The sequence below is a fragment of the Drosophila virilis genome, chromosome 3 (genome assembly GCF_030788295.1).
Source record: "Drosophila virilis strain 15010-1051.87 chromosome 3, Dvir_AGI_RSII-ME, whole genome shotgun sequence".
NCBI classification, from domain to species: Eukaryota; Metazoa; Arthropoda; class Insecta; order Diptera; family Drosophilidae; genus Drosophila; species Drosophila virilis.
In genome coordinates this window covers 18,779,502-18,793,304 of record NC_091545.1, presented here as the reverse complement: position 1 = coordinate 18,793,304, position 13,803 = coordinate 18,779,502, and the positions used below count along the sequence as shown (strand labels likewise).

At 39.4% G+C, this 13,803-nt stretch overlaps 1 long non-coding RNA gene across 1 annotated transcript; it reads right to left on the bottom strand.

Annotated features, from left to right (window-relative positions):
* Positions 1-5,380: 5,380 nt before the first annotated feature.
* On the bottom strand, positions 5,381-6,385 carry LOC116650631 (uncharacterized). Its single transcript, XR_004303641.2, has 3 exons — positions 5,913-6,385; positions 5,640-5,802; positions 5,381-5,588 (listed from the first exon to the last, which is right to left on the bottom strand). It is a non-coding gene; the product is annotated as an uncharacterized lncRNA (long non-coding RNA).
* Positions 6,386-13,803: the final 7,418 nt, after the last annotated feature.

Genomic DNA, 13,803 nt, shown 5'->3' with positions numbered 1-13,803 from the left:
AAATTGCAACTTTACATTAATTATGCAAATCATTTATATGCATTTCTCTTTACACAGATATATCATATATATAAATCAGTTAATAGTGCTATGTACAGTAAAACCTACGCACAACGAGTGGCCAACAATAATAATCCGTAATGCGCACCGAAAATCAGCTCAGAAACACCCACAAGGCAGAGCAACAATTGATGCAGGGCTTAGGGCTCATAACAATTACACACACCGGAAATCTGCTTATACAGTCACAGAGTCAATCAGTAAGTCAGACGGCAATCTGTCAAATATTCCGGACTGCAGTCAAAAGGATTAGCTCAAAGAGTTTCTTCTGGCAACAAGGTGCAGACAAAACGGAACCGAAATGAATGGAAATGTGTGAAAAGAATCAACGAAAATCCAAAGATTGATTAACTGTCAATCAAAACTTGGACAAGTCATGAATGAAATAGAAACAGGTTGATGGAACAATGAGGCATACCAAATAATAAATGCCTGAGCTTTGGGCACTTGACGAATGCATATGTGAGAGATTTGGGGTGAGTAGATTGCGAGTATCTTGAAAAGAACAACAAGTAGAGCCAACACCTTGGAGTTAGACCCGACGAGTGTCCATGGGTAGGCTTGTTAGGATGTGCCGCTAATGACTCTGTTGCAATGTTGGAATCACTACCGAAATCTTATTGTGCGCATATACTACTTATATGTATGAATCCATGCCTAATGGAGCTACATTTATCATACTTAAAGTTTTTCTGGCTCTCCAGCTTTGTGCAAACAATGGCCCAATAGAGTGAGCGGGAGAGAGGCCCGACTATGACCTATTCAAAATACCATTAGCATATCGCCGATAATTGCCTCGACGAGCCATTAGCGGACTCGTACGCTCCAAAGTAAACAGCCGCCGTATTACGTTGTGAAATTCCAGATCAAACATCAATTATTAAATGCTCAGGCCCCGGCTTTGGCCTCAGTCGCAGTCGCAGACCCAGTTGGCATCTATTTCGGAGTCAATCTGCAAACTCATGCAAAGGGCAACAGGCACGTTTTGTCGTTGCGATTCCTTTCAGCAAAGACTTCCGCACACTTCCGCTTCAGGACCTGGTCTCGGCTCATTGTGATTTTCTTTTTGTTTTAGTACGCGCCTAAAGTCAACTTCCAGCAATTGACGAACGAGTGTGAATTGCCTTTGAATTTGGCATTTCGTTCCAGCTGCGCAGGCGTATGGTAAATGTTATATGGAACATGCTGCATGCCATACATATACCATATATATGAGCTACGTGCCCCGTTCGGGTTACGATCGCTCGGTTTCAGGTAAATCCTCTTAAGCCGCTTATTGAGCCTGAGGTTAATAGAATTTCAGTATCACACAACAAACTGAACTGATGCCCGTACGTGTCCCTCGTGTATCATTTGAGTTACCGATCCTGTTAATCCGCTTGCTGAAAAATTGCAAGCTGCTGAGGGTCTCTTAGGGTTTGCGAATTCCACTTTGGTTTGGGTTCGCTTTGTTTGTGTCGGGTGCGTCAATAAAATTGATTAATTGCTTTATTGTTGAGTTTAGAGATGAATGAACCAAATGGAATTGCATAAAATATGGAGCGGTTCATTAGAAAGATCAATGCGAAATATTTAATATCAAAGACTTTTGGAATCGTTTTCTAGATAGTCTGCATAGACCTATACTCGAAATATGTGCTTTACGAAAGAAGGGGCCGTTTAATCATATTTTCCCATTCGAGAAATGTTTGGAACAGGAATATTCAATTTTGGTTTGCCAAACAGCATAGAACTGTCATTAGTTGAAGGCTTGCTTCGAGCATTTTGTTAACATCCAATCATTGAAAATGCTCGAGCTTGAGTTTTTCATTGACTCAAGTTAAGTTATAAGAAAAACCACCCAATATATATATTCTACTACCACTCTCTGCTTCTTTGATGCAGTTTCTAAGCTGCATTTAAAGGTTAGTCAGAGATCAATAAATAGCGAGCAGCATTGCAATAGCTTGGGCCCTGTGGAAAACGTGAAAAATGACGAGAAGAAGAATATGCGAGAGTCATAAATAGCCATATACACTGACTGGTTGGTTAGTCGTCTACACAGCCAGGCCAAAAATGTACTCCGCTGTCGGGGCATTTGGGCTGACAATGACAGGCCAGCTATGCCAATCTGCCAATGCCAAAAACACAGCCAGTCAGCCAGTGGAGTTGGCCATCAAATTGTTTGGCCTGCAGGCGCCGCAGCCCCGCAGTTCCGCAGTCCTGCAGTCCCGTAGTCCTGTTGTCCCGCAGGCCGCCTACTCAACTGACACCTCATGAATGTCCGGGAGCGCTGAAACAGAGGCACACTCACACACACACACACATACACAGACAGACACACTGGGTATGGGATCTACTAAATTGTCCCTCGACACAAATTCGAAATCGATAAATGATAAAAATCAACAGAAACTTCATGGATGGTCTATCGCTTGCTCGCTCCCACACACAATGCCAAATGGCGGCAATGTCGCTTTATGAAGCTTTTATTGTCTGTCTATTTCTAAGCTTTGTACATGGACTTCCCAAAATGTATTGCTGTCCCGCTCGCAGGATTAGACTCTCTCCAACTCACTCACACACACACACACACACACACACACAGCAACACAGTCGCCATTGCCGTCGCTTGTGCAGCAAATTTTCGAAAACTTACCAAATTGTTTTCGTTGTTAGGTTTTGCTGGGTGGATTCCAATGCTGATATACGAGCATTGCAAGTTGCTTCTGTCTATTTTGGGGATGTCCATATACGTGTGGGTCTGTGTGAGTGTGTGTGTGCGTGTGTATGTGCATGTGTGGAGCCCTCTCTTGGTATTGTCATCCTCTTTTTTTTTGTTTTTTAGCAGACAGACGACATTGATTATGCCGTGTCTTCTGCTTGTTCTTGCGTTTGTTTTTTTTTTTCCTATTTACATTAAATTGAATTGTTGTTTATGTTTATGGCTAAACAATGTACGTATCTCATTTTAATAAGCATCGGCTCCATTCATAAGCAATGCTTTTATTAAGGTTAGACAGATAATCGAAAGAAAATAAAGCCAAGAAGGGGGCGTTAATAAGAATAATTCTATAAATAAGAAAGGTTTCCAAAGTAGCTAGTTTGGTATTTAATTCATCAATAATTCAATTGGTGCAAGAATGTTTCACCACCTTTTTCATGCTTACAAACTTATTGGCAATAAGCTTTTCCAAATAAGTAACGATATCTAGTTGAATTCGAATAGAAATGCTTAATAATAATAATTAGTTTGCCTAGCCCAGATTCCTTTTTAAATATTTTTAATTAAAAATCTCATGCAGACCCAATCAACTTAGACTGTTAATGAGCTACCCTGGTAGCCTATTAAAAATGCAACAAACACGTCGCAACAAAAGAAACAAAAACATTTCCCAAAAAAAGTAGAGAAGGTCAAAATGTAATCAGGCCCAAGGCAATGAGCTCAAAGCAGCAGCGCATTATCTTCACCACACACGCTCAAATTGAGTGAGTCTTTGAGCACGCGAGGCGAGTGCCTGGCCACGCCCCCAGCTGTAAGTGAGCCATGCGCAGGGTTGCAATCAAAATGGCCATGCCAAGCGGTTTCCTGCGTTCGATTCCATTTCGTTGCGCGGAAACTGCGCATAAGAAAAACACACCAGCACACAGAGTGAGAGAGCGAGAGAGTGAATGAGGTAGACGACAGAGAGAGCGAGCGAGCGAGTGAGTGAGTGGTGGGGAGCTAGCTTTTTAACGCGCTCGACATGAAAATGAGCAACGAAACGTGCGACAAGCGACGGAGTCCATTTTGAGTTTATTGTTTGATGATTTGAACATTTTATACATACACACATATATATATATATATTGGGTGTCTGTGCGAGTGTGTCTGTGTGTGTGTAAGCAACTGTAGTTGTATCTCTTTTAGTTGCGACTTTGTTGTTCTTTTTGTAATTGCTTGATGTGCGCTACTTACTTAGCCCTAACGTATCTTGCCTTCATTTTGTTTTTTTTTTTGTACTTTCCCAAAGTAGATTATAGATGGAATGCGAATATTTTCGTCGCAATCATTGCACTCTCAGCTCTCATCCTTTTACTAAAGAGTAAATAGTGAAAGCCTTTCTCTCTCTCTCTCTCTCTCTTTTATTCAGCATCCGTTTGCTGTTATTTATAATAACAATATTCTCATCTGTACGACGTTCTCCTCATTTATTGGTGTTCGCCTGCCCCAGCTGCTAAATTTATTGCTCTTTGATTGACAATTTGGCAGCGCGGGGAATACAATTAATTTGCCATATAATGCATGCGTTACAGGATCTCATCAATTTCTATTGTTTAAACGTTTGTCACCTTGTCCGATGAGCTACGCAACAGTTTATTAATTGACCATTTTTATGGCTCAAATCGGCAGCAGACAGACATCTATTGTTATTAATAGGCGTTAAGGTTTTAAATATGACTGTAGCGAATTTCATTCTCATGCCCTGCGCCCATTACAAATGGGCAAAATAGTGTGTATCAATGCGATATAGTCAAAAGGAGACACCTCTGACAATCCTTTATCATCAATAGTCTTTCTCCTTGGAATATTAGTTATTATATAATATAAACAGGAACGGAAAAATTAAATATAAAGATTCAGTTTGGACCATCTGATTTTTATATTTAAACATAATATTCCAAGATTTCTTTACTAATTTCGAGTTTATTCTACTATATATTACATTTAAAGTCAAGTAACAATCTATAATTTGACAAATGCAGTCTCTACTATTTAGGTCAATGTTTGAATACTTATTATTGCTCTGCATATTTAACAATGCGCTTTTATTTTAAACAAACATACAATACACATCTTAATTGCTTTATCTTTAAGATTCCCTTCAGTTTAACATTTCAATTTCTTTTTAAAAATATGATCATTTAGTTATCTCGACTGAGAATGCTTAGCTCAACTTTAAGGTAGCTACATGAATTCAATGAAAAACGCATAAAATGGTAACCGAACTCAATAAACTATTCGGCAGGGGCAGGCAATCAATAAGAGTTGATGCAATTCACACTGCCTGCGAAAATCTTCAACTGACATTAAAGCCAAGTAATTTATGGCCTTTTAATTTAATGGGCTGGGCTGGAAAGTGTCCCTCATTTAGCAGCAAGTAACTCAATTCCGGGTGGGTTGTCTTCTTGCAAAAGCAAACTCATAAAATTCAGCCACATATTCTCTCTCTTTCTCTCTCGCTCTATCTCTCGCTCTATTTCTCGCGTCCAATGTCTGTGTTTGCTGTTTGCCGTTTGCCACTGTTGCCATTTCAAGTTCATAATCTTTCACATATGAGGGTTGCAACCTAACCCAAAATAAGGAAAAAAAAAGAGCAAATCGAAATAATCGAATAAATTATGCTACAAATGCTCGTCCTTTGCAGCTACTTCCTTCAGTTTTATTTTTTTTTTTGTGCTTATGTGGAAAATTTTTAATCTATAAATATCTATAAAAATCAATTCCATGTTCACGCGACAGTTTAGCCCTTAAATGACATTTTGGGTTCAGTCTAGGAATCGGTGAACTGACAGGCGGATTAATTGCAGATGTTATGATTTTTTGTGGAAATACGTACGATTTTTCAATACATTTTTTCCACACCATTTGATATGCCTGCATGGCGCTTTCTGCGTGACTGAATGCGAATACTCTCCCATATAAAGCACCCAAATGACGTCACTTTCTAGCAATCGGCAGCTGGGTTTTTAGCCAGCCAAAGACAACGGAAGGTAGCTTTGCTGATCAAAATCAACATGTCATAAAAGATACAAAGGCAATCAATTAATAATAAACAACAAACAAGACGATAACAATTTGTATCAGAGTTGCGTGCACTTAAATCAACTACCTTTAACGCGGCCAGCCTGTTTTCGGGCCTTTTTAAAAACGCATTTATCACACTTAATACCCGACTCGTCTCTGGATGTAGATCGGGTCTATCGTTTTGCTTGTAATACGCTGGCAAGCTGCGCAATTAGAGATCACCCGAATGATAGAGCCAAACGCAATTCCAAAGACCCATTGAGCTGCGAAATTAGCAAGGATAATGGCAGCGGTGACAACAGATAGAAAGGCAACGAGTTCCTGGGGGGGAAGTCGGGTCGTGCCAAAAGTCGACTCAGCTGCGTCGCATTGCTTCCGTTTTTACAGTTGAGGGGTTTATCGCTGGCGAAATGCACAATCTGGTTCAGGTAACCGACACACACACACACGCACAACCGGAAATCGGTTCATTGAGTTCAATTTCAGGTTTACGGGCGACTGTTGCTTTGACAATGTCCCGACTCTTGCTGAAGTTCATCTCCCTGGCTGCTTCTTTTCTATTTTGTTGTTTTTTTTTTTATATTTTTTGATTGATCACCGTCACCCAATTAGTGTAAATGCGATTATGTATATGAGTGTGAGGATATAGGGGAAAGCGGACGAAATGTTGTCGTGTAAATGCACTGAACAAAATTTTAGGGTAAATTGCGAACATATCTGAGGCATAAATAATGCAAAATATAGCATATTTTGATTTAGTTTTATATATAGACAGAGTTGTCTTTATGGATATTTATCGAAACTATTTAATACCAATTTTCGTCACACTAAATATGTGATAAAACATTTCACAACATTTGCGTTTTCTTTATTAACAACTTGTCAGACTTGATTTCAAATCCTTTTATCCTTCTGCTTTGATCAAGGATTTCTTGCAGTGCATTTTATTTATCATATAGGGATGCCTTATTAGTGCACAAATTACTTTTCACAGCCACTGTCAGTCCCTCATCAAAAACGTGGCAAAACACTCGGCTGAATGGGGAATACAAAAGGATTTTAGCTAAATTAATTATTCCCAATTGACTTTCCGACTTGCACAGAAAGTCAACCGGGGGTTGATCAACAGTCCATCGCCCCTCTCTCTCTCTCTCTCTCTCTCTCTCTCTCATGCTTGTTCTCTCTTGTTATATCCCTCATTGATATCGTTGCTCATTCTTTACGCCATCATTAACCGATCATATTTAGGGTAAGCACATAATTAGGGGTAGCTTTTGATGGCATTGTCAATTTTTTATTCTCTGACTGGCTGCGACTTTTTGAATTTGTGTGAAATTGAATACGCTTACCCTAAGAGCATTTTTTAGAATTGATACTATTAACGCGGCGGCACTTCAAATTGATTTCCAGCAAGCAAATGATATTTTGTGTTGGCGCCAAATTCAAATACTGCGATAACATTTAAATTGCAATTAATATTTGTCGGTCGAGGAGTTGCGCATGAAAATTAATAAGGAACGCTAATGGTGCGCTGCGCTAATTAAACCCACAACTCCCCGCTTCCCTGCCCAGTCATACACATGTGTGCGTGTGTGTGTGTGTGTGTGTGTGTGCAAGGAGAAGTAATTAGCGAAATCCTCTCATGTCGTAATCTAGGAAATCGTAAAAATATGCTCAACGACAAAGTCGCACGTTATTATTATTGCAGCAGATCCGGAGAGCCGAGCGGGGCACCTAAAAACATTTAAGCAAATTAGCTGGCAATGCAAATGTATAAATGACGACGACGCCAAGGATGCTACCAGTTAAATTTTACAACCCTCAGCCACACATGTCATACCCCTTGGTATGTGTGTGTGTGTTTTTGTAATCCACACAAAAACCATCTTGAGAAATAATTAAGATGTATGTAAATGGAGAAAATGCTAAAATTGTTAAAAGCATAATATTTCTTTGGCTACAGCCCCGAGCACCCATCCCATCCCGGCCCCAACCCCAATCCCAGCCGGAAACCAGTCCAAATGATGTCGCACATGTGTTGTATTTTTTGTTTCAGCAAAGTTATAGCCAAGTGCTTTTGTGTGCGTGCGTGTGTGTGTGTGTGTGTATGAGAGACGCCATATTCTAATTCAATTATCACTTGGGCAGCCATGGGAGGTCCCTGGCTTAGGGAGAAGCATTCACGGAATGGCTTCAACTGACACTAAAAGCTTTGTCAGCGACTTTAGCCACGGCAACTTGTGGTAATGCATGGATACGTCAGTTTGGCTGCTACCCCATTTGATATATGTTCCTACTTAGAATTTTGCAAGGCGTCGCGTTATTTAGTGGATGGTTAAATGAAATATACTTGATCATAAGTTGAGCAAAGAGCGACGACATTGCATAAATCAAAGCCAGATTCGCAACAAATGCTGTCACATTAAAGGTTTTCACTATTCCGAAAAGGTTTGATTTTACTTCAATTGGCAATAAATTCTAATCCAATTTTTGTGATTTCTTTATGATTCCTTAAAACTGTTTTTCTTTCTTCAATTTTTTACAGATATTCGTTTGTGAAAGCAGAATTAATCCCCATTGAAAGTCTACTTACGGAAAAATAACTCATAAAATGTGGGTAAGTTTTTAAATATATATATTTTTCGCTTTATTTACTTTTCTACCAACACAATTTAATATAATTAACTACTACCTTAGGCATATCAATTAGCTAATCAAGCCATGGCTAAATATTAAATTTCCATAAATTTTCAATCATTTTTGCCTTGGCACAAAAGTCAACCGCAAATGTCTAAAGTTGTGTTTGCAAAAATATGCCAAAAATCTGCCCACATCCATAAATTTGGAACTTGGCTCACATCTTTGGGCAAACGACACCGCAAAGTAAACAAATTAAGTAAATCAGTTTCTAATTGCAATTAGTTTATTCTGCTTCCATTCGCATAGTTTTTGGGTTGTTTGCTTCTTTGTGGCTTCAAAAGGAACTTTTGCCCAGCTCGAGGTAAATAGGCAAATAAATAGAGGAGCACTGGAATTGTGAGCTTATTTTGGTTTATTGCTCAAAAAGACTGTCAACAAACATTTGCTAGGTAACTGTAGCTCAAACTAAGTTCTTGGAATCATGTATTGCTAATGGTATTTTTTTACTGGCATGAAATCTTTTGGATATGAAGCGGGTCTAAGCAGGATTATGGCTATGGCATTGTATTACTTTGTCTTTAACTCTCTGCACAGGCTGTTCGGCACCACTATAAAGTATTTCTTAGGGGACAAACAGATATACACAATTAATCTGACCCAATCATAAAGAATTTTAATGTGCCACACATAAGGCGCAAAACTAGTCCAAGTCAGGCGCAATATTAAGTAATATTTTCGAGCGAAACATTACAGAAACTGTGTTTAATTTTGTGCTTACGAATGGGAAACATTTAACTTTTATAAATAATAATGGCATGGCATACGCATGTGTTAACAACAATAAAAGGAAAAGGCAATGCACACACAAAATTTCTAATTCTAATTACAAACAATCAACCGAAAATGCCGCTAAACCGAAAGCCTTATAAATGGCTGAACATTCTCTACCATATGAGAGTTCATAATCCAATTCGGACGGCGAGGCGAAATTAATATTCAGATTTATGTATTAATAACATTACACGAACACGGACACGCATCCGGACGTAATATAGCTATGCTATTTACAGCAGGGTAAATAGGCGGCCGCATCTGGAGGTCAATTTGTGCTTATCGTATAATTAGAGAACCCGAAACTCCCCAACTTCCGCCCCATACCCAACCATCATGATGGCGACCACATGCGATCCCCTTTGCTGAAAATCTGTGTGCGCGGCAAATAGCAAAAGTCGCATAATTAATCTGCTTATGTGCTGGCCAAATGAGTCAAGTGCTCTGTACGGGTTCGGGTGTGACTAAGTAATTGCGAGCAATACTCGTAAAACTCGTAATATTATTAAAACAATCTCATTTTATGAGCGACCCCTTGGCAGTTGCTGTTGATGTAAATCACTTTCCGTATGATTAGGAAAATCAAAGTCAAATGTTTGACTCTAAAAACTGCTTGGGCAGAAGTTGCATTCTGTGGCATGTGGGTATAATATGCATTTTTTGAGTAACTTAGGTTCAGGTAACTTAGGAATCTGAGCAGAATAATTGTCATTTACTTTTATTGAATTTCCTTAAAATTGAAAATGTTAAAATGTGACTGCCCGCTTAGTTCCATAATGTAGAATGCAGATTAAATATTATTTGGCAAACAGTACGAAATACAAAAATACTTCTATTAAATAATAAAATAAAATATGAGCTTGCCTTCAACAGTTTTGCTAACCGACTCCATTTATTTGATCTAGTTTCTGGAGTATATAGGTATATTTTAAAAGCGCATTAAAATGCCTAGAGTGAACTTTTGGCAATCGCTTCATCTAACATAAATCATAGCAAAAAAAAAAAAAAAATAAACGAAAACCGTAAAGTAAGAAAGACTATCACACAAGTTATAAGAATTGGCAAGCTACACGGCGTCAATAAATAAACAAAGGGCGTATAAGGCATTGCCGTTTCGTATGGTCTCCAAGGACAAAACTAGCCACCCACAACAGCCACACCCTCACTTATATTTATGGGCGGCCAGAGAGCGGTATTTGCATTTATATGCCTGGGGCACATGCTGAGCAAATGACCGGTGCTACCTGGTTTTTTATTTCCGCACAAATTCCGCACGATATGCCAAAGAAGGGGGAGTTTCGCGCAATCAAAGGCCGTCTAGCGATTTGCCATTTTCATACACATGAGAGTCGAGCGACGCATTCGCCATTCTGTTCTATTTTTGAGACGGGCTGGCTCGGACGGGGGGCTCAACATTTATCATTGTCTGGCCGAAACGGGGAGACCAAAACCGAATGCAACGCATGGCAGCGAGTCCAAGCGTTTCCAGCGAATCCAGCGAATCCACAGCGAATCCACAGCGAAGCAACCTGCCGTCGTTTTCTGATTTATGATGCTATTTAGATTTCACGTGATTCGTTTTCAATGTGCGCGTCCAGCGCGCAAAGATAGAAAAAATTGCGCACAATAAATCGCGGCCAGCAGCAAAAGAATCTAAAAATTGAAAAAAAAAAGTAAAATAAAACAGAAATAACAAAAAAAAAATCGAAATCTATGCTAAAAATTACAACACACAGCTGCGTGTGCATAAATCTCGGCACAGATCTGACAATGCATTTTTTAGAAAAATTAAAAAAGCCTGACGCCCAGCCAAAAGCCAAGGCAACCCACTCAAAATGCAATAAAAAAAAATGGCAATCTATTAAAAAAGCAGCTGTCTACATCAGGCCCTACATTCAATACCCTTTTAAGGCATTTTCAATCGATATCTAAATCAGCAGAGGTACTTTGATATATAATATTATACTAGATAATCTTTATACATAAAATACTTGATCCTGGCTGACTGATCCACGCATATTATATGTTTGAATTCACCCGCAAGTGTGGAAAACGGGAGTGCACACACTCAGAAAGTTCCCTGATTTAATGAGGTCTTATAGAAGATAATGAATGTTTCAATATCAGAATCAAATTTATATTGAGCTGAAAGTTTTGTTATCTTCTTTAAAGTTTCATTAGCATAACTAAGTAGTTCTCAAGACCAATCGAATATAGAAGTGGGCTTAAAAAGGCTATCTCAATGCGTTTCATAGTCTATGACATTTTTATAGAAACTTCGGCTAGGGTATAGCAATTCGTTGCAGTCAGAACTTAGCTGGCAAAATTGAATTTGCATCTTGCGCGCGGCTCTTTATTTTTTTTTGTGGGCTTATCAACTATTAAACGCAAATGGCGGCATATTTAGCATGAAATTGGCCAAAATGAAAATTATATCGATATTCAGTTGCGCCGTTTGCCGCGTTGCCGCATTGCCAATTTCCGTATTCGCATTCGATTTGCATATATTTGATGCGTGAGGCATGAATAATCGTGGCCCAAACCCCGATCTATTATTGCGAGCGCCGTGCGACAAGTTCATGAGTTCCGCCGATTGACTTTGAATATTAGCTGAGCCAACTCCGGAGAGGGGATTGCGGCGCAAGTGCCGCATTCGCCAGCTGTAATTGACATGCAAGTTAAGCGCATTTTGGGCGCTGATTTGATTTTCCAGTTGTTGCTACCATCACGGCGCATATGATTACTGGAACTTATGCATTTGATTTGATTAATTATTGTACAACAACTGCGTGAGTGTGTGTGTGTATGTTAATACAAATTAATTAATCTGCGCATATTGCGCACAACACTGAGATTGATTACACACGAGCCAGGGACTCGTCTTTGAAGTTGAATAGATGTGGAAACTGTGCTTGGGGCTTAACTGGACGCAAAATGCTTATCAAATAATGAAGTCGTTTGCTTTAAAGCGACATGCACTTTCTGAACTCTCTAGGTAAAAGTAAAGGGAAACATGTTAAATTCGTAAATACTCTTGTATCCAACTAATCTTTACAGAATATGGTAGCCTGTATTTCTTGGATTTTCAGCGCTCTTTCCATAATAAATGACTACCAGACATGTCTCAGAATATTACATAATGCGTAAATTATCATAAACAAATTAGAAAAGTTCGTGATGTGTCATTTTGACAAAAGGAGAAGGAAAAAAAAAACAGGGCTACCAATTACAAAAACAACAGCAAAGCAACATTGTGTAAGAGTTTAATGTTTTTCAATGTAATAAGCAAATCCTCGTGGGCGGTCTGACGAGTCACCGACACCGAAAAGCCCAGCGACCCAGCAAATCCACGAAGCCCACAACTGAACCACCCTGGTCGGCCTCTAAGCGCAGGCATAAATCCAATTGGAGCAAACTGAGTGGGTCTCAAGTGTTGAAATAGAAACACCCACTGGGTGGAGTACGCTGTCGAGGGACTGGGTACGGGTACCGGGGCTTAGCATTTTAAATATAATTTATTTGGTCGCCCCCAAAGGGGTGGCTTAAGTGAATCACAGCAGGCGAGCCGAGGGCGAGGGCGCACGCCGTGCGAAAACAATCACTCAACATTTTGGCAACTTGACTTACGGACGCTCTCATATTATATTTTCATAATTTGATTACATTAAAAGGCACAAACAGTAGCCAAACAAAATTTCTAACCATAGGCGACACTCCAATACCCTTTCAGAACTAAAAAGCTAACTTAATAGTTACTGAGATTAAAAGGAATTGTATTTTTTTGAGATTATGTGAGAAAATAATGTATGCATTATTTTAATTCCATTTCTTTACATTGATATATACATAGCTTACTATATAAACTATATTTAACAAAATTGTAGCTAGACAAACATTTAAATACATTTTAAGTAGATTTTATACTATATACTTGTATACTCTATCCAGAAATGGATATCAACCTTGTTTGATTCTCGTCTCAAACCACTTTGCTTGGCTAACATGCTCGAATAGAGGGCATTGCGGCGAGTTAAAGCGGGCGGAATAACTTGTAGCATTTTGTTTGTGGCCGAATTGGCGACACGTGACCTGGTCACGTGGCGGAGACGCCCTAGAAGAGCGGCAAATCGGCGTGTCAACTCGCATGTAATCACAACAAAACATGTGGCCGTGACTCGCTAAGGCTATCGGGTAACTAATATCTGGCCATACAATGAAATTGCCATTAAGCGTTTAATAGTTGCCTGTTGGCACATCCCACGGCTGGGCGGAGGCAGGGTATCTGCGGTTGGCCGCGTGCCGACGCCTCATCATTCATGTGGATGTCGCTGTTTGCTGCTCGTTTAATGTTCATGTAAATTATGCGCCAAAAATTTAAATTCCAAGCATTAGAGATAACATTTTACAGAGTTTACAAACCGTGGGATTTGTTTTGCGGCCACAGCCATTAAAAAAGTGGGCAAAACAATGCGCGGGTTGTTTTTTTTTTGTTGTTGTTGTTGCAG